The 21,141-nt window shown below is 30.8% G+C and overlaps 1 protein-coding gene across 3 annotated transcripts in view; it reads right to left on the bottom strand.

Annotated features, from left to right (window-relative positions):
- The window catches only part of LOC118182699 (cadherin-like and PC-esterase domain-containing protein 1), a 522,776-nt gene that overhangs the window by 398,661 nt on the left and 102,974 nt on the right, over positions 1 to 21,141 (bottom strand). Inside the window, exon 3 of one of the 3 annotated variants that reach the window (XM_085815938.1) lies at positions 7,057 to 7,110. The exons of the other annotated variants lie outside the window; for them this stretch is intronic. The gene's annotated coding sequence lies outside the window, so the exon portion shown is untranslated. The remainder of the gene's footprint in view (positions 1 to 7,056; positions 7,111 to 21,141) is intronic. 3 annotated transcript variants of the gene reach the window in all.

The raw sequence follows: 21,141 nt of genomic DNA, 5'->3' as shown, positions 1-21,141 counted from the left end.
ATTTGATGATGCCTTTCGCTTAAAATCAATTGTTTAAAAAAGATAAATATTAATCATAATTGTAAAATCAATGTATCAAAAAACAATAAATTCAGAAGAAGAAAAGAATTTAATGCCACTAAAAAATACAAATATAAACTAAAGGTAACCGTGTTAAAGTCGACAATTTAACCCCACCGTCGTTAGCTTGCCGCAAATTCATAACTGTTAGATCTCATTCCTTACGCTATTGCATAAAAGTAATACACATGGTTTCATAAAATCTTATTAACATGTCAACATCTTAATACAAGTAGGCAACTGTTCTCCAAGAATAAGACTTTCACATTCGTGTATCGGCAGCCTCGATTAAGTTTGTTTTCTTCATTATATCGAACTGCATAAGAATGCTAACATTTCTGCCTTTATGTTAGGGTACTCTTGTGTCTTGGACAGCGAATGTCAGCTTGAAAAGAAAGAAAAGGTCCAGCAACTTTCTGCAAGTTGGCGACTTTTCGCCAAGATTAATACCTTTACATGGCCGTCAGCAGCCTTGATGAAGGTTGCGTTTTTACACGGCACTGGACTTTATAGTGGTGTCGGGAAGTTTGCGCATTTATGTCATGTCACCCGTGCGCCTTGTCGAACGACGTGTGACCTGAAAAAAATACAGGCACTTTTTCTAGTACATTGCACGTGTCGGATAGACTAAATCCATCCGCGCCTTTCATTTATTTTAAATATTTTATTTAATATTTTCCTCCAAATCAAATTAAGCTGATTCCAATGCATAGTAGTTTTTATCCCTTCCATAACTGTCTTAAGGTTTTGGGATTTGTTTTCATGCGCTCATAATTTTTTTTTGAATTATTTTAATCAAGTCTTTTTTTATTGCGGGAAAACATATAAAAATTTAATAATAAAAATCATGTATGGAAAGCTTTTCAATTGATACATCGTTTTGTATTCCATTTGCAGAAGGAAATTAAATTATTGCGTAATTCCGAAATTAGACTGTATTCTCCTGTTTATCACATGGCCATAAGCGGGCAAATACGGCATATTTAAGTGTAGTGTTAAAAGAATTCTTTATACGTAACTCGCAGAGCATAGCGCTCTTATTTTCTCACCTTATTTGAGACTGTAGTTTTGTTCCTTCAGCCTTCATTCGTGGAAAACACTCTACACGGAAAAAAAGTAATAATAAAACAATTAGGGAATTCGACCATCTGGCCGCAGTTGTCCTTAGCATGGTTATGAGGCAAAAATGATCTTAAATGTCTGTTATAAAGTAGCAGACTATAGTTGTTGCTGGATTGCATTTACACCATAACAGCGTATAGAGGGAAATGCGATAACTTAAAAGTCTATTTCGTTTTCGTATACTCATAAAGAAAAATAGAGTTCTTTCATGCCATTATCTAATTTCAATCTCTGAAAATTTTGAAACTTTTGAATGGTGGAATCGTCTGAAAATTTAGTTGATCTAACAAAACAAAATGAAACTAAACTAAGTACTCTGAAAACGAAAAGGAAAACGTCATTTCAGTTTTGTTTATTATCCTAGCCGACTGTATCTTTGCATGCCCCTGTTCTGTAATGTTTAGGAGAAATGAGAGCAAAAAGCTTTTAGGATAAATGCACGTTTCGCTTTAGCATGTATGTTTGCGATAAATATATACTACACTTCATCTTTTAAGAGAGATTTCCGTGTATGACAAAAACAGTAATTCACATAAGCGAAAGTGTCAACAGTCCTAAAAGTCGAAAGCGAAACAAAAATTGCATTAATCAGAGATTCTTGAAAAAAATTCTAGACGCTGAAAACAAGATGATCTATTTTCGCTTCGCATTTCATCGTTATTTAGTTATTTTAACAACATCATGATTAAGTTCAGAGAAGCTTTCATTTCTTATTTTTTAGAATTTCAGTTTTTTTTCATGAGTTGGCAATTGTTTTAAATCCAGTTAAGTTTATGGAAATTAAATAGTCTGTTTTACTTCTGATGAAAATAAGTGAAAGTAATCCATTTAAGAGTGATTGACAAAAACGATATATATGGATATTAGTCCGACATACTTTGACAAAGAATAAAAAGATCACCAGTCTCTTTATAGATCAAATGTCATATTCCATAGTAAACAGTTAAACGATTAAGCTACTTTCAAAGCTTTTTCCTATATTCCTTGAATTTCCTTTATATTTTTACACACGAGGGCAAATGTTTGGTAAAAAAATGCAGAAAATGAAGCACTTTGAATTTTTTTTTAAAGTATTCCGAGTTCCAAAAATTGCTTTCCAAGATTTGGTAAGATACCGCTCAGCCAGTATAGTGGTTAGTGGCTCTGCCGCAGCGCGGTGCTCGGGTTCGAATCCCGGAGAAGGCATGGTGTAACTGTCCATCCCTTCCTAGGAGGCAACGGTGGCCACCTATTAGGTGCTTCCATAATGAAACAGTCACCATTTCTGGCTCTTGAAGTGACGCACGGCTAATGGCTACTTAATAATGCTCCCGGCCATTAAATAAAAAGGCTAATGGCTATTAAATAAAGCTCCCGGCCATTAAATAAAAATATTTGGCAGGAGATTTTGGAAATACTGAATTTAATAATGTAACTGCTTACACATCTACAATCATAAAATAATAATAACTAGACAGGCAGTATGGTAACTAAAATGCATTTGTTAACGGTGTTGTTTATCTCGATCTTCGGCTATAACCAAATAGACAGGCTTCAGAGGTGGGTCCATTTGGGCTAGCCTATAATTTCATAGATTTAAACACTAATGGTGACAGTACAGATTTGTCTAGTTCTCCTAAAATTTAATAAGAAAAATCCAGTGGATTGAATTTAAGACTTTTGCCTTTGTAAGCACTTCTCAGGAGGATTTGAGGTAAGGCAGATTTTATGCAACCCCAACTTCCATAAGATACTACATTCACTGAGTAAGCCACTGAGCTTTACTCAGTGTTCGAATTCACAGTAAGTAGCTTTCGTCCTAAAACCATATCAATATAATGGCATTTATATTATAAAACTTATTTAGCTCGTTTCTTTATTAACTCCCTTTTAATCTGCCTTCATTATTTCTGAACGTCTCAGTTTTGGCTTTTCTTGTACAAAATATAAAACACTGCATGAGATAATCTCTTCGTCGCAGACATATTAAATTCTTTACGAGAACATGTGCTTCGATAATACCCATGAATAACTCATATTCGTGAGTTCTTCGATATTAACGAATTAATTATTTTCATTTTAGGAACGGTTAAGCCGTATAATTAATCTCTGTAAACTTCTTATTCTCCTTTTAAAAATTCGTATTCTTTGTTATTGGTTCTCACCCTAAAATAACTTGTTTTCTTAATTCTTCGGCTTATAAGCGGAGTTAAAAAAAGTAAAAAGAAAGAAATCCACTCATGTAATGAATCGTGACTTTGTAGTAAAAATATCCGCTTTAAGGAGACAGGAACACTTAATCAATAAAATAGAGAAACGTTTAAATGTAAAGCAGTTTAATTTCATGCGCTACTAAAAATTTTTTATTCTGTTGGATTAATGCCAGTTCTTCTTTTATTTTAAAGGAAAAGGAAGAGCAATGAAAGACTAAGTGCAGTTTTAAAAAATAATGGACAAATTTTGAGTTACGGCTATTAGACAAAACTGACTAAAAATTATCTATGGAATAAAACCGTGGCTAGAAACATTTTCGCGATGAGATATAAAATGTTGTGTAGAAAAGTAGTTAATTTTTTTTTCATTTTTTTAGATATCGTATTCTTGGAAATTTGATTTGATTCTTCTCTTTGAAATATTTAATTTACGTATGATACGCATTTATGACGAATAATTTTTTATGGCATCGATTTCACATGTTTTTACATCATTTCATTTCAGATCTCTAGGATACTGAAAAGCCATCGTTTATGTTACTGAAGAGCTGTGACTGTGATGACCATGGTAAAATATTCTAATTTAATTGCACTTTTGACAGACACGACAAAATGTTTTAAAATTACCATTTTGGTTAAAGAAACAAAAAAGAAAATTATAGAAGTGTTTTAATGTATCTAAAGGAAGAAAATAAATTTAGATTTCTTATAAATCTATGTTATGAATATTTAAAAGATATAATTTATAAGGTATTTCTTGGAGACTTCTTAGCATGCCCTCGTGGTGTAATGGCCAACACACTCGGCACGTATTCGAAAGGTCCCTGGTTCGAGTACCGGCGAAGGCTTAGCTCATTTTTCCCGATTTCTGCTTCAAAAAAAAAAAAAAAACTTAATGTTTCTACAAATTAAAGTTTAATTTCTTAAAATTTTCCGATATTTAATGATGAGATCTTGATAGATATTTAATATATATCAAATGTATAGGATTATCAATTTTTTAAAAAATGCAGATACATTTAAAGAAAAAAAATCGGGTTTTTGTCATGATGAACAATCATAAAAATGATTGACCATAATCACTCACTAATAATCATAATCACTTACTTTTTTTACCTTATAGCATTTCTTAATTTCTTAACTAGATAGCCAAGCACTTGCAACATATTACTTAATATTAACTATGCTTAAAATTATATAAAAAAATTAATTTGGTTAGATTTTTCAAAACTAAATTATGGTCCATATATATCAAAGTAAAAGAGTGTCAAATTTTAACATCCAGGAACACGAATTTTGTGTACGGAAAGAAGACATAAAATTTTACCGAACCATCAACTGAGAATGATGGTTCGATAAAACCATCGAAACTAGTCCTGTGAAAATAACGCCGGTTTCTGTTGTTTGACTCCTAAATTAGTCTGTTACTTATTATTTCTGGAAATTCAATGATTACTAAATTTGTCTAAATCTAATTATTTTTGTAACATAAAATGGGCTTTCCACAGTTTCTGAATATACGCTAGATGCGAAGCCGAAGTTCAATTCCTTTTATAGTTTGTTTCGCATTTGTTGTTGCCATATGATTGGAAAAAATATAAAGCTTAACCTCCCAAAACCGATCGATATAGCTTTAAATTCTACAAAGCTAATAAATAGTTTATACGAAAATACTGTAACACTGAAATTACCCCCACTCAAGTTCACTGTAAGCGTTGTAGCAATAATATTGAGATGTGTATGGAGGAGAAGACACTTTTTATTTGGTAATCATTAATTTGCGCAATAAAATTCTTTCACTCAATTTCCCAGAAATATTTTTTAATCTTTCTTTGCTGCGCTAATTAGCAACGAAATATCGCAATCTGAATAGTACACTTTAAAAAGAAATCTTTAGGGTATCGATTACAGCCTTTTCTAATATGCTCATTAATGACACTTAAATAACTGGCTTAAATAACTCAAATATTTCATTTAGGCTCATTCTATTATTAATGCGAAGCAATCTCAAAAATCTGTAACATCTGAGCTCTTATCAGCTTAACTCGCAAATTGATTATATGAAAAATAAGTTCTAAGGATGGTCGTTAAAATGTACTTCTTTGGATTTGGTAAGAATACATATAACATGTCCATAGATCAGTTGCTCGAGAACTCATAACGTAAATATATAAGTGTATCATGCATTATTCACTCTATGAATATTTAAAAGCTGATTCGGAAACTTTTGTTGAGAAGATTTAAACATTTCAGTCGTGTAATTGGCTCTTACATAACAAGTGGAAGAATTCTTCATAAGCCAACTTTCCCGAAAATTTCGAAAGATTCCTGACACTGTTAATGAGGAACGAAGGGAATAAGGGGCATTCATCGTTAAAGGTGTGAGGCGAAGAAACACATGCTCATGTTTCATTAATGAGTTAGGTGTACGTCGTGAGGAATTCGCTTCCCAAATGATCGAGCGCTGAGGTCACCTGGGGACTATTTTATTGCGCACATTGAACCATTTTACCTTCAGGTTCAAGGCTTTTAACGCTGATGAGTTATGTATCGGGGAAAACATCGTCACCGAGGTATGCTCGACTGGGATCATGAAATTGTGTTTCTTGGTGTGGAATTAATGATGAAATATGGAATACCTATACTCATTTATTATATAACTATGGTACGTAAATTATGAAGAATATTTAATTAGTTTCTTTAAATGACATGTTTACATGATAAGTTTGTTACTTATCATGTACTTTTTCTAACGAGGATAGTATTCATTATCATTCTTTTAGTAATAACAATTAAACTTTAATAATACTAATTCTTGTTAATGAGAAGAATTTATCACATTTAACATCTAATGCCGTCTGTGCAACAGACTGCATTAAATTTTGCAGTATATTCGCACAGTTGCATCTATAAATATTCACACAATTGCATCTGATTTTTTGAAATAAATTATCAAATTTATAACACAAACAAATAAAATGGAAAAAAACTGAAATGATTGAAAGGATTCAAATTTTAAAGTACCACCAAAGGGTCTGAAAACCGTTTGCTGAAATATATATTTATGTAATGCATAAAATATAAATGGAAAAAAAGTACTATTACTTTAATTTACTAATTAATTTTAATTTGGCTACTCCTCTTTCTGTTCTAAAAGTAGAACTTGTTTATAACAACTTTCTGGACAGCGTATTTCCAAATTAATCAGTTTCATGATTTCTTATGTAATCATGCTACAATGCGGATGTATCTCATCCAATCAGATTAGAGAAACCTTTTCTATATATTCCGCGCTTTGCTGATACATACCTCTTTTTGTCTATTTCGCTGGTGTATATCATTCTTAGTTTTAAGATAAGCTAAGGTTTCAAAAATTGTAGAGTGCATATCATAATAATGAATAATGCATGAATCAAAATTGCGTCTTTGGATATGTTTTGTACAGAAATAAAATTATGGTGAATTCGGCCAAGTCTCTCTGTGAGTGGCATCCTTCTATCTACCCATTAAATTCTTTCCGAGTAATCACAACGCAGATACACATCTCATCTTTAACAGCTTTATCAAATCATCCCATTACATATACATGCATATACATATATATATATATATATATATAATTCATAATAATTTATAATAAGAAAATATATATATAGTATATATATTAATTTTTAATTATCACCTTTTAAGCTGTTTTGGTTCTTCTCCCATTCAATAGGATTAATTCAGTGACTGCCTATAAGAAATAATAAAGGCATGCTGTTATTAAACACTTTATGATTTTGGTATTAAATTATATATTATGGTGCATAAGTGGGAGAAACGTGATATTTGATAAATCAAAACGTTAATAATAAAAAAGAGTTTTGTAAGCCTTGTTACTAAGGAAACTAAACATTGATATGATGAATTAAGAAAAGACTAAAAAAAATAGGAAAATGTATGCCAGCACTTGACACTGCATCGGGAATTCTAAACATATGCCGCTATGTTGCTTTTAAAATTTTTGTGATTTTGTTGTCGAACTGCATATGGCCTAAGTGCGAAAAAAACTACACTTAATAATAAAGGTAAAAAGCAAAAATCTGACGTGTACACCACATGACTTCCTTGTACAGAATATTAAATTATCCGCATTTTTTCTTGCATTTCATTTAAACTTATTGCATTGAATTAAAACCTACTTCGTCGATTACGCATAAACGGCAATAGACTAAATATATCTAATCGTTGCCACATGTTCTATTCAAATACTATAATAAATCAAAACGATGTATAAAAGAAATTAAGCAAACAAGGAAAAAAATCTGATGTGTACACCACATAACTTCCTTGTACGAAATATTAAATTATACGCATTTTTTTTCTGAATTTCATTTAAATTGATTGGATTGAATAAAATCTACTTCGTCGACAGCGCATAAACCACAATAGAATAAATGCACTCTTTAAAATTCATTATATTTGTTTACCATAACGACACTCTGAATGCACAAAATTTATATCATTTGAAGAATTATCTTATCGTTGCCACATGTTCTATTCAAATACTATAATAAAGCTAGAACGATGTATGAAAGAAATTAAGCAAACAAAACCGAAAAGAAACAGTTTTTCACAGACAATTTAGTATTTCTCATTCAATTAATTCAGTTCTCACTTCGCGACAAGGCAGAAATACATAAAAACTCAAAATATCTGTATTAAAAATTACGAAGTAAATCTTAAACACTTATTTTTTCGAAAAAATTCCAGAAAGGATTAAGCATGATTTAATTTGCAATAATAAATGAAGGCGTTATTTTTGCTATTGCGAACCTTAGTCTCTCCAGATTGGCAACAAATCTACAATTCTGCTGTTTCAAATGTAAACAAATATGTCCACCATGTTATTTAAAACTTAACCGCACTTAAACAGCTTTTAAATTGTTGATAATTGTACAAATAGTGCTTCCAGAATTATGAAAGGCATAAAAACCTTAACCGGAAGATAAGAACAACATAATTGAATCATTTTTAAAGCAAAAAACGTACAATTTACAAACATATAAGAGTAAAGAAACTGAGATCACTGTGCTGAGTAACAGAGTGGATGTATATATAAATATAGTATTTATATACGTTTGGTGCGGCCGATTGCAACCAAAATACGAGGTGCACATGTACATGTTATAGCAGTCCTGTATACAAAATTTCAACGAATGAATTTCAGAATGGATTAAGCATGATTTAATTCACAATAATAAAAGAAGGAGTTATCTTTGTTGTTGTGAACCTTACTTTATCTAGATTGACAACAAATCCGCTATTCTGGTAAGTTTAAAAAAAAAAAAAAAAAAAAAAAAAAAAAAAAAAAAAAAAACATGGCCGGAATGGCAAAAATAATTAGGCTTAGCGGCACTTAAACAACTTTTAAATTCTTGGTAATTCTACAAATATTGCATGTAGATTTACTAAAGGCATAAAAACCTTAAGGGGACTCGTACACCTTACAACCCATAAAATTTTCGAATACCTGACTGTTGCAAGAATTGGGATAACTCATTTATTTTAAAAGCAATTACTTTCGACTTTTTACAAGTAACTATATAACATAGCTGTTTTTTGAAATAATAATCAGAAATTTTGTGTTGCCACATATATTTTTATAATTTAATCCGCTTTGTGAAAAAAATTTCCTTATGTTTCCACCTTGTGCACTCAGTTTAAAACATTCTGTTGCATAATTTAATTCCATATTTAATATATAGCTTTTATAGCATTTGGAAACTACTGTGAATCAAAAATTCTAAGAATTTCACGTTAAATTTTTATTTTATTTGGAGTTGAGTTTATAAAATGTATTTTATTAAAAAAATCTGTAGTGTTTTCCTGCATAAAATTTTTTAATATTAAAATATCCATCAGATTTTTGGTTCAGTTAGAAAATAGTGCCCATATAAAAAATTCTATCCAATTTCAAGTATATACCGTTAGCCATTTTTTAAATAGCATGTGCGCAAGGTGGAAACATGAAAAAATTTGTCACAAAGCGGATTAAATTACAAAAATATTTGTGGCAATACAAACTTTCTGGTTACTAGTTCCCAAAGCAGCTATATTATGTAGTCAGCTGTAAAAGGTTGGAAGTAATTGCTTTTAAAATAAATAAAATATCCCAATTCTTGCAACAGTCACATATTCGAAGATGATAAGGGATTTAAGGTGTATGAGCCCCCTTAACCGGACGATAAGAACAACATAATTCAACCATTGTTTAAGCAAAAAATGCAACATTTACAAACTTATAAGAATAAAGAAACTGAGACCACTGAGCCGAGTAATAGAGTGGATATATATATATATATATGTATGTACATATATTTATGCACGTTTGGTGCGGCCGATTGCAACCAAAATACGAGGTGCACATCTACCTGTTATAGCAGTTCTTATACAAAATTTCAACGTTCTGAGGCTACTCGTTTTTGAATTATGCTAGATACGTACGTACGCACAGACGTCACGAAAAATTCTCTTCAGAATTCATTTTAAATCCAGTTGCATAATTTTTTTAGGGGAAAAGAGTTCTTATGTACAGATGTCACGCAAAGACATCGTTAAATTGCATTCGATAGCGGTCAAAATGCAGATTTTCGTTGAAATACGATACCTGAAATTTTTCGCGATTACAATACGTCCTTTTTACTTCGTACAAGAAAGTAAAAAGGATTGGTAGAAATCAGAGCTGCAGTAGACTGGTAGACTGCGAGCTCAACCAGAACGTAACGCACCTTAACAAACCCTTTTGAGCGACCGTTAAAATTTGAAATATTTCAAACTTTTGTTATTTACATTTTATTTGGTACACAATTTTTCTTTATTTCCAAAAGATAACTGGAGTTCATTATATTTTAAGTGCAATGCATTGAGTTCAAGACTTTTAACCATCACCGTTTGATAAACATAAAATAGCCACATGCTATTGCCAAGTATGCAAAACTGACTCCTCTAAGTAAAAAATAATAAATTCTTTTTAAATTTTACAGCTTTAAAAAGAACCCATCTATTTTATATTATCTTATTTCCAGTTTGATATATATTGCTCCTCTCCGAAACAGAAAAATTACAGAACACAATTTAATTTACTAAGATTTGTTCACTGCTTAAAATTCTTTCTTGAACAGCTGAAAAACCGGCTCTGGGGAAAAATGATTCAGATTTTATTTTTGTAGGGAAATCAGAAATGCCTTGAAGCGCATTGTTGTTCATGTTACTTCCCTAGGGTAAACTTAAACGAGTTTAAGAGAGAAAATATGAAGATAAGCGAGCTAAAAGAGTTTAAAAGAGACTTTTATGTGTTACAAAGCAATGCATGGTATCTACTACATGGGATAAAAAAGGAAACATTTTAATTTAAAATTCTTAATATAATATTCCAGAAAACTAATCTACTTCGAAAAAAATGTGCAATTAATTTCATATAAAGTGTGCAGTTTGAGGTGAATTCTTAAAAAATTGGGATTGAAGAGTGAATATCAGTTTATGTGCATGCAGACAGTATTATTATTATTTGCGTGTTCCGCCTTTAGGCACTACACAGACGGGAGGGATGCCTTCGTGGAAGACTTTCTAAGGGACACACGGGGGAAAAAAACGAGAACGCCCATGTAGCCAGCCCGTTCGCGGGTACACATATATACATTAATGAAATTCAAACAATTAAAATTCTAAACGCGTATTTGGTAATTAATAAATAAATAAATTTTAATATCATCGCGTATTTGGTAATTTAAAGCTATAAAACACTTTTTGAAATGCTTGAAATTAAAGTGTGCGCTAAAAGCATTCTTTCCGCACAGGAATAATTATTAATCATTTTGAATATCAGACGTAATTCCAAATAAATAACTACATCTTCCGTGGTCAATACAAGCGAATCATATTATAGTTATTTTTCAAGGTATATAAAAAGTGTTTAAATCAATGCATATAAATTTTAAAATTTATTTTCAGTTGAATATTCTTATGATATTTACATTTGGTTTCACAGTTCTTTTAAAATATTTGCATGTGGTTTAATAATATTTTTAAACTGCCTAACTGCTTTAATTTTTCGTTGTTGGAAAACTTAAGTATGTTAATATTAAACTTAGCACAATACATTTACCTAACATTTTACCGGAAAAGAAATTCATTCTTCCATATTATGCGATTTTAATTAATATTTCATATTCTTATAAATGCGCGTAGACTATATACCATTATAAATAAGTAGAAGGTTTCTTTTCTTGCTGCAAATTGGGATACGTACGTTTTATGGAATTTTGCTTTGTTGTAGTTCTTCCATACGGTGTACTATTTTTAATTTACATAGGTATTTTTCTTTGCGTATTAGTTTACATTATTGTTTTACTGGGTTTTAATTTGTGACACTTAAGGCCCATCACAATTTACGGCTTGTAATTAAGTCCAGCTATGTTGAAGATGACGGATTTCTAAATTTCATGAACTTGGCAAAATGAAGGAAAGTATCCTAATTATCTTCAAATTCGTATCATTCGTTTTAGCGATTTTGCGAATATCAAAGCCAGTTGATATGAAAAGCTTCAACAGTTTATAAGAGAAAATTTTGGAATCTATTTTCTCAATGGTAAATCTATAAGCACAAAATCTTTTTTGCCGGTGGAGACTGGAGTGTCGAAACCGAATTTTCAAAGTAAACAAAATTCTTTTCAACTGCCCCGGAACATGCTCAATAAGAATTTCAGACAGATTACACAAGTAGATCATATGCGAGGTATAATTTACAGCATCGACTGAAAACTGAACCGCTCCTGACTACTCCTGAATTTGAACCGCTCCTGAATTTATTGAAAAAGAATACTAAAATTATCAGGTATAATGTTACATACGCATCTCTGCCCTTTGTTATTCCTAGAAGTAAGGACTTCAAGATTATATCGATAAAATTTCTAAGATTGATGTGTTGTTCTATGTAAATCATTCCTAAGACATAAAAATCGTTAGTGTTGAAGACCACTTCAACTTCAGAGAATACTGAAGGTAGAATCTGGAGGCTGTCAGTTTTGTGGATCAATCATGAAAATCATTAAAATTCATTCTGATTGGAAAAAGGCATCTCTATATTGTCCCAAACAAACGGTTTGTAAAGTAAGTAATCTAAATTGTGACTGAAATGTCAAGAGGTACATTATTTGTAAAAGTACAGAGGTGTTATTCATTGAAACAATCTGACATTATTATACATTTTAGAAAGTCCACAATTTCTGAAAGATTGATATGCGTGACTTTTTGATCACCCTGTATATCTTTGTACCTTGAGGACCTCATGCATTCTCTTATGTAAATGTATAAGGTATTTCTCCCGCCTTCTTAGCATGCCTTCGTGGTGTAGTGGTCAGCTCGATGGACGCGAATTCGAGAAATCTGTGGTTCGAGTCCAGGCAAGGGCTTTGCACATTTTTCATCTATCTTGCTTTCAAAAGAACCTAATGACTCTATAGATGCAGATTATGGATAAAGGTTTAAATTTTGTAGTACAAAGCTTTACAAATTCAATGCATCCAGTTTTGATTTGATTTAAATTTAGTGATCATGTTATATAAAACTGCAAGTGATACAAAATCAAAACCAAAATAAGTATGACAAGAATTATTAAAAAAAAACTCTACAAGAAGAAATAAAAATTAAAAATTTAATTTTTTAATCCAGTTTCTCAGATGCGTTGTAAGATTGTGACATCTGTAGTATATAGTTAAGTCCATATTTTATAGATGCTATGAGGATCACCCGTAATTTAATGTTTTGAAGTGCGAAAAAACTTAAGTTTTGAATTTTGAAACATATTTTGCCAACTGTTTTATAACAGAATTTAATTCTTTGACATTTTTATTCTGACACTAGGATAATAATTTTCTTATTATTCATTGGAGGCTAAATTGTTAAATTTTTAAATACTGGTGATTTTTGAAACATAAAAGTAAATTTTATGAAATACCAGACAAATTTCTCGGGTGTTAGACTGTTGTTTTTAAATTCGTAACTAGAAACTATTAAAATTTCTAATAACAAAATTTAAAAAATAAATAACATTCAGAATTAATATGAATTAAAACTAATAAAATAAATAGCATTCAGAATTAATATGAATTAAAACTAATAAAATAAATAGCATTCAGAATTAATATGAATTAAAACTAATAAAATAAATAGCATTCAGAATTAATATGAATTAAAACTAAAAAAATAAATCATGCAACCATTTTTAAAATACCTTAAGAAATCGCATAAAGATCAAGTTCTAAGAAAAAAAAAAAGCCTAATGCATGAAATCAATTAGCTCAGTAATTTAAAAAATGCATGCCATAAATCAACGTTCATTTTGCATGCAAGACGGTGATAAATTTGTAACGCGAAGAAGACATTCTCAAAAAAAGAAGAGAATGTATTTAAGAGTAAGGTGACGGAACATCTATTTACCAAGCCTCAAAATCAATTTGCGCAAGTAGTAGCGAAAGTCCAACCTCCTGTTTAAAATAAATTCTCTGTATTTATTTATTCATGCTTTATTTTTGTTTAAAGTTAAGTAATGCTTGCTTTTTGTATTCTTGAGCTCATGACTTTTAAGTAATGTCATTTTCAAATTTGATATATAGCCTAAAATCCTATTGAAAAACGCATGCCTCGTCGTTATTACCTTCCGCTTTGAAATATTACTCTCTGTCATTATGTATTTGGTTAGCTACTTGAAACAGACAGGGCGAAAAATGCTGCCAAATGTAATTTAGTGTTTCATTTTTTTGAAAAAAAAAAAAAAAAAACAGAGAGAGACAGAAAGTAATGAAGTTGGGTTGATGTAACGAAGAGTAAACATTTTTCGTTTTTTTCCCCTGCATATGTAAACTGCACACACATACACACATATATATAATTTGAAAGTAGTTAAGAGGAATGAAATTTCAAGCTTAATTTCCTAATTTATGTATTCTGATGTTAGCTTTCTGTGCAGTAGCTTAAGTAGCTTACCACCCTTGTTATGTTAATACAACTTTGTTATGTTTTAAAATATATATTTGAATTTAATTTTTTTTCCTTGCTTTGGGGAGGGACCAGAATTTTAGGGTGAACTATTATAATTAAAATACAGTGGAATAGTTCATCGGTTAATTCTGGACACAGAAAAGCAAGGATTTTTTTATGAAAGAGAGACTTCAGTTCATTTCAATTTTCCTCCTCCTGACGATGTTTTCGTGGTTTTTCCCACGTGTAACGTGTATATACGAGCCAGTTTCCCTTATAAAATCCTCCACGAAGGCATCCCTCCCCTTAGGCAGATAGCCCTAGTGTGCTCTGCCATAATTAAATACACCACACCACCTCCTCCTGACGAAGTGGCGCTGAAGATGATTGAATTCTTCTTTTATATTCTTTATTCTTTAAATTTAATTTATTTTTTAATTAGGGTATTATTTGCTTGAGGTATAAAATTTTAACATTTATTAAATTCTTTTTTACATTTTATAGGATTTTATGAAATTTATTACTTATGAATTTTAACTTTCGGTCTTCGTGAAATTGGGGCTGAATTTTTTACTTTATGTCTTTACAGATAATTTTTCAACAGCTTAATGCGCGAAAATACTAGGCATGATTATATTATGTTTTATTAAGAAATGGTTTTTAATTATATATATATAAGATAAAAAGTGGATAAGATAAAATAATAACTTTAATTTACAACAGCTCCTTAACTTTCCTTTTTAATTTGGTTAATTTTCTTTTCAATCCTAAAAACAGTAACCGCCTATAATAAATCTCTCTAAATGTAGCATTAGTGAATAAGAAAAAAAGTAGGATTATAATTTTTTTAAATCTACATTTGGAAACTACATTGTTTTTGTTTTTTTTTTTCTTTTTCTGGGGCCTAGAAGCTTGCATTCCGCTGCTTTTTTTTTTTTTTTTTTACCTGTTGGGAGAACTAAGTCTTAAATGTGAAAATTCATTAAACACGACCAGTTCATTAACCAGTTTCTTTCTACCAAATGGGCAGCAGCCTAGAAGGACTATTAGTCTCAGAACCGTATTTTCTGGCGTTTCGCTTCAAACGGTGAATCACGTTTTAAATTCTGGACACTAAATATTATGGCTCTGTATTATATTTAAAGAAATTAAATAATGAAGAATCTGCATGGACATATTAAACATATTAGTTTTTCTCGCACAATTAAAAAACAGCGGTACCTAGAGCTATGAAATTTTAAATGACGTAGCCCTCCACCCGAATATGGGCACGTGGAAGCCTGAATTTGGAATTTGTTTTAATGTTTATTTCATATTTTGTAAAATTTTAACGAATTTTTGATTAACAAACTCGGTGACTAAAGCGAGAAATGGCAATGTAGTAAAAAAAAAAAAAAAAAAAAAAAAAAAAATTGTATGCAGCGCAGGAGACTGTCTATCGAATATTCTTAAGACATGCTGCTTTGAAATATTTTTAGACCAGTGCTTCCTCAAAACGTGTATGTGTGTGCGTAAATGGGAAAAAAACGCTCCTTTGGACGTAATATACAATCTGAAAGCTTTCAGATTTTTTTTTAGATTACGTTTCTTTAACTTATATTTGTTTTTAAAGATAAAGAATGTTTTGTGTGTGTGTGCGAGTTTTCATCAAGGGTGTTTGTCTACAGCGTTGTGTAGTATTGTAGTAAGAAATAAAAGACGTGTTCTACCGGCCTCAAAATTCATTAAGGAACAGATGCGCTTTGCTCCAGTTTATCTGAAACTTCATCAAAAATGTTTATCTATAATAAAGGCACTGCTTTGTCAAGAAATAAAAGAAGTATTCTGTCAGCCTCAAGGACTGTTATTATCTTTATGAATCAAAGTCTAAATCACATATAAATAATTTTAGCCATAGCATGATATATGTGAAACATTCACCATAAGGAACTAAAAATCCTGACACAGTAATTTTTCTTTACTCAATAGAAATTGCGGGTTTCAGTTCTTAGGAAATATTTAATAAATTGAGAATTACTCAATTTCATTAATGCAGTTTGTACAAATAACTGTTTTAGAAAAAACACCATGCTAGCAGATTATAAACTATTATGCCTGTTGACTATCACAACCTCATTTCTCATTCTTTAATAAGCAATAACTATATGTATGTTATAGGTGGGTACAAAAATTAGGGCAAGTAGTATTTTCAATAAAACTGGTGAATAAATTGCTGCCATATGATTTAACATTTGAAAAAAGCTTGAGATAGCCATATTGGATGTGATCGACATTAGTTATTTAATTTCTTCCGCAGCCAATTATATATATAACATTGTATGAGAAATAATTTTCGCTGTAAAAATCACAGAACTATGCTCATGATGCATGTCAAAGAACGAAAATAATATAAAAATTGTCACCGCCAAGCAACGAACATAATATAACAACTATTAAGATTATTATCATATAGTATACTGGTTTCAAACAGTTCAATACAACGAGCTTTTAGCAAATAAATTTCCTATTAATCGAGAAAGAACGGATTATCATTTATGCAAAAGTTAAGCAATAGATGTGAAGACAGTTATAAATCTGATAGTTTGCATAATTTTGAAATTATTGGATTATTAACAACAAATTTACTCGTAATTCATTATAAAACTATTACTGAGATGCGTTTCTGTGTTATAATATAATTTAAAATTATTTTTAATCACTTTAAGTATGGTTACATGGTGTTATAGCTATTTAATATGAGTGTTTTTAACATATTGTTACGAATTTTGTGTATATGTAAACAATTTTAGTGAAATTGCACAATTTGTTTACATAATGTAACATGAAATGCTTGAAAGAGACGAAATCTGGTGTAAAAATAAGATTACAGGGGCAAGTCTATTTAACATTAAGATAAATGGCTATCTCGGTAATTGGCGAGAAATCACGAAAAGTCGCCAAACATGGCGATCATTTGCTAATACTTGGGCCCGCTTCTTATATAACTGTAATTAGTATTGTGATTGAATAAATGTAATTGATCGCTTTAAGTAACTGTAACCATATTCGGCGGCCCTCATATGCCTTCCAATAATTTCGAGAAGTGGAAGGTACTAGAAGGGGAATCTAAGACTGGAGAGAGTTTCATTTTCCCAGTTGTAATTGTTTGGTTCAGCGTCGACTACGGAGTATTGAGATATCACAGTGTGAGCTTCGGTTTTTAGATTTACTTTGCATTTGCGTTGTGTTTAACGTTTTCAGTAGTTTTAAGTGGAACTACCAATTGCGCTGTGTGACACTGAGAAGTGTTATGTGAAAAGGTCCAGAACTATAAGCAGTTTCTTTTGGGAAAATATATTGTATCAAGTTATCAACGGTTCTGTGTGCATTCAATCCATTACGAACTCGTACGCACGTAATAATATTGATCGTCTCCTAACATATTACTGCGACATTATTTCAATTTAGGCTGTGATGCTTCATATTAATTGTACGCAAACAAAGTAATTACACCACAATAATTAATTATACCATCTAAGCAACTGCCATACTTTTGTGCAAATCAATTTAATTTTCTCCAAGGTCTAAGATACTGAATCTAAAATTCAGTTAACTATGTTTCTGGACACGCTATTTTAAAAATAACACTTTAATTTGCATCAAAAATATAAAACAGTTTCAGCGTGTATTATAAGAAATTGAAACTGTACATAAATTTCATTAATATTTTTTTCGTCAATATATATTTTGTGGTCCAACTCTGTTTAGCTGCTTTCCGATTGATTCAGAGAATTGTAGGGAAAGCTGAGAACTATGCTGACAATTGTGACTAATTTAAAATTTAGGCGATCGCTAAATTTTAACTGAGGTTTAGGTAAACTTCGAAAATATTTCAAAAATATATTGTAATTTTGAAATTTTCTTTACATTCCGAAAGTGTATTCAAAACTTTATAATAGAAACATAGATGGAATGATGTGATACGCAATTCAAATTTTGTATTTATATGTTATAATGTTATAATTTTGTATATACATCTATCTTTTTATTAGAAGTGAATTTTAATTTGATTTAGTTTGCTGTTACAGGTCTAATATCTATAAGTATACATTCAATATTTGGTGGGAGCTGAAATTAACATCAAATACAAATTTCTCATTTGGTGCGTTCTTTGAGTTTTACTTTATTCAATAATTTGCAAGTTTGCATCATGCTTAAGTACACATCAGCAGGCAAAAATGAAGTTGCTAATAAACTGAATTTTATTTGGAATGAACCTGAATTTCGAAATGTGAAAGGAAGAATGAAATAAGTTTAATAAAAAGAGAGAGATTAATAAATATATACCGCAAATAAGTTTAATAAAAAGAGAGAGATTAATAAATATATACTGAACTCAATTAAACATTGAGAAGCTAAAATTTTGAGAGTTAATTTTAATTTTTTAAAAACTGCGCGTGCGATTTCTACAAACTTGGTAGTTATGCGTAATTTGAGTCGTAGAATGGAAATATGGAAAACAATTGGTATGTTATTTCAGAAAATGTCCGATTTTGTGTCAGAAAACCTATATTAGAACAACGCTATATATATAAATGTAATACATATGCAAAATCGTGCTTCCGAGTCATGATAAACGCAATTTGAATTTCATCAATCGGCCCGGCAGTAAAACGGGAGATATATAACTTTCCTTTTTACTTCCTTGTACGTAGCAAAAAGGAAGTATTGTAATCGCGAAAATTTTCAGGCATCATATTTCAACGAAAATATCCATTTTGACCGATATCGAATCCAATTTAAGGATGTTTTGCGTGACATCTGTACGTAAGGACAGAATAAAAGACTCTTATTATAAAACTGATTTAAAATGAATTCTGAAGAGAATTTTTCGTGGCGTCTGTACGAAGGTATCTCGCATAACTAAAAAACGAGTAGCCTCAGAACGTTGAAATTTTTTATATACAACATGTAAATGTGCACCTCGTATTTTGGTTGCAATCGGCAGGCCCAAACGTATATAAATATATGTATGTGTATATCCACTCTGTTAACCGGCTCAGTGATCTCAGTTTTTTTACTCTTATATGTTTGTAAGTTGTGCATTTTTTGCTTTAAAAATGATTGAATTATGCTGCTCTTAACTTCCGGTTAAGGTTTTTATGCCTTTACTAAATCCTGCATGCAATATGTGTGGAGTTATCAACAGTTTAAAAGTTGTTTAAGTGCAGCTAAGCCTAATGAATTTTGCGATGGCGGACATGTTTGTTTACATTTCAAACTTGGCAAAACAGCGGATTTGTTGCCAATCTAGAGAAACTAAGCTTCGCAAAAACAAAGATAACGCTTCTTTTATTACTTCGAATTAAAATCATGTTTAAGCCATTCTGAAATTTATTGGAGGAAATATGTGTTTAAGATTTACATCGTAATTTTTAATATAAGTATTTTGAGTTTTATGTATTTTTGCCTTCTCGCGAAGTGAGAACTGAATTAATTGAATGAGAAATACCGAATCGTCTGTAAAAAGCTGTTCCTTTTTGTTTTGTTTGCTTAACTTCTTTTGTAAATCGTTTTAGATTTACTGTAGTATTTGAATAGAACGTGTGGCAACGATTAGATAATTCTTCAAATGATATAAATTTATATGCACTCTGATTTATAATATGAACAAAATGTAACACTATTAAGTGAAGCTAGCGCCAGACTGTCGCTGTGGTAAACAAATATAGTGAATTTTAAAGAGTGCATTTATTCTATTGTGGTTTATGCCTATCGACGAAGTCATTTACTTCAATCCAACACGTTTATATAAAATGAAAAAAAAAAAAAAAAGGGTATAATTTAATATTCCGTGCAAGGAAGTCATATGGTGTACATCATCAGATTTTTTTTTTTTTTTAGTCCAAAGGGGCTTGGTCTGAAGGACTATTGTTTTCGTTTTGCGATTTTGCGTTGGTTCACTATAAATGTCCGTTTCACTTTTCAAACTGTTGCCACCAAATGTTAGAGTCCTGCATTATATTTGAAGAAATTAAATAATGAAAAATCTGCATAAATGTATGTATATTTCTCGCATTGTGATAAAACAACGGTACGTAGAGCCATCGAATTTTGAATGACGTAATCCTCCTACAAATTTGAAAGAAGACCAAATTTGAAATTTGTTTTATTATTAATTCACATTTTGTAAAACTTTAACGAATATTTGAATAACAAACTCAACGATTTAAAAGACAGCAATGGCAACACTCTACGGCGGGGGAAAAAAACCTTTATATCTCCAGCGCGGGGAACTGTGTATCGGAAATTTTAAAGATATGCTCATTTTAAAATTATTTTGCGACATTGCTATTGAACTGAATTTTATAGTTTACGTGCAAAGAACATGATATTTAATAAATAAACGTAACACACAAAACATTAAAAAAACGCCCCTTTAGACATAATTTAAAATCTGAAATCTTTCAGATTTTTAAATTTTTTTTTTTTTTTCGTAGTGTACGTTAGGTTACTTATATATGCAAAGCACTTGACCATTATCCGATTTAAGAGGAATCTTTCATGGAGAATTTGGATTATTTTGACTATGAAAAAGCACTCCAAAGATATCTTCCCAAGGGAAGAGATAGATATTCTAAGGGAAACCGGATCGTATTTGCGATATAAATGGAGAAAACTACGAATACTCCCCCGCAGCCAGCCTGTTCTTCAGGCTTTGATCTCCGGTCAAACGACCCCTGTTCAGCGGCTTTACTGCTCGGCC

The sequence above is a fragment of the Stegodyphus dumicola genome, chromosome 4 (genome assembly GCF_044657685.1).
Source record: "Stegodyphus dumicola isolate Sdum_Otavi_A_Nest chromosome 4, ASM4465768v1".
NCBI classification, from domain to species: Eukaryota; Metazoa; Arthropoda; class Arachnida; order Araneae; family Eresidae; genus Stegodyphus; species Stegodyphus dumicola.
Note: the sequence above shows the minus strand (reverse complement) of the source record. Positions and strands in the feature narration are given on the sequence as shown.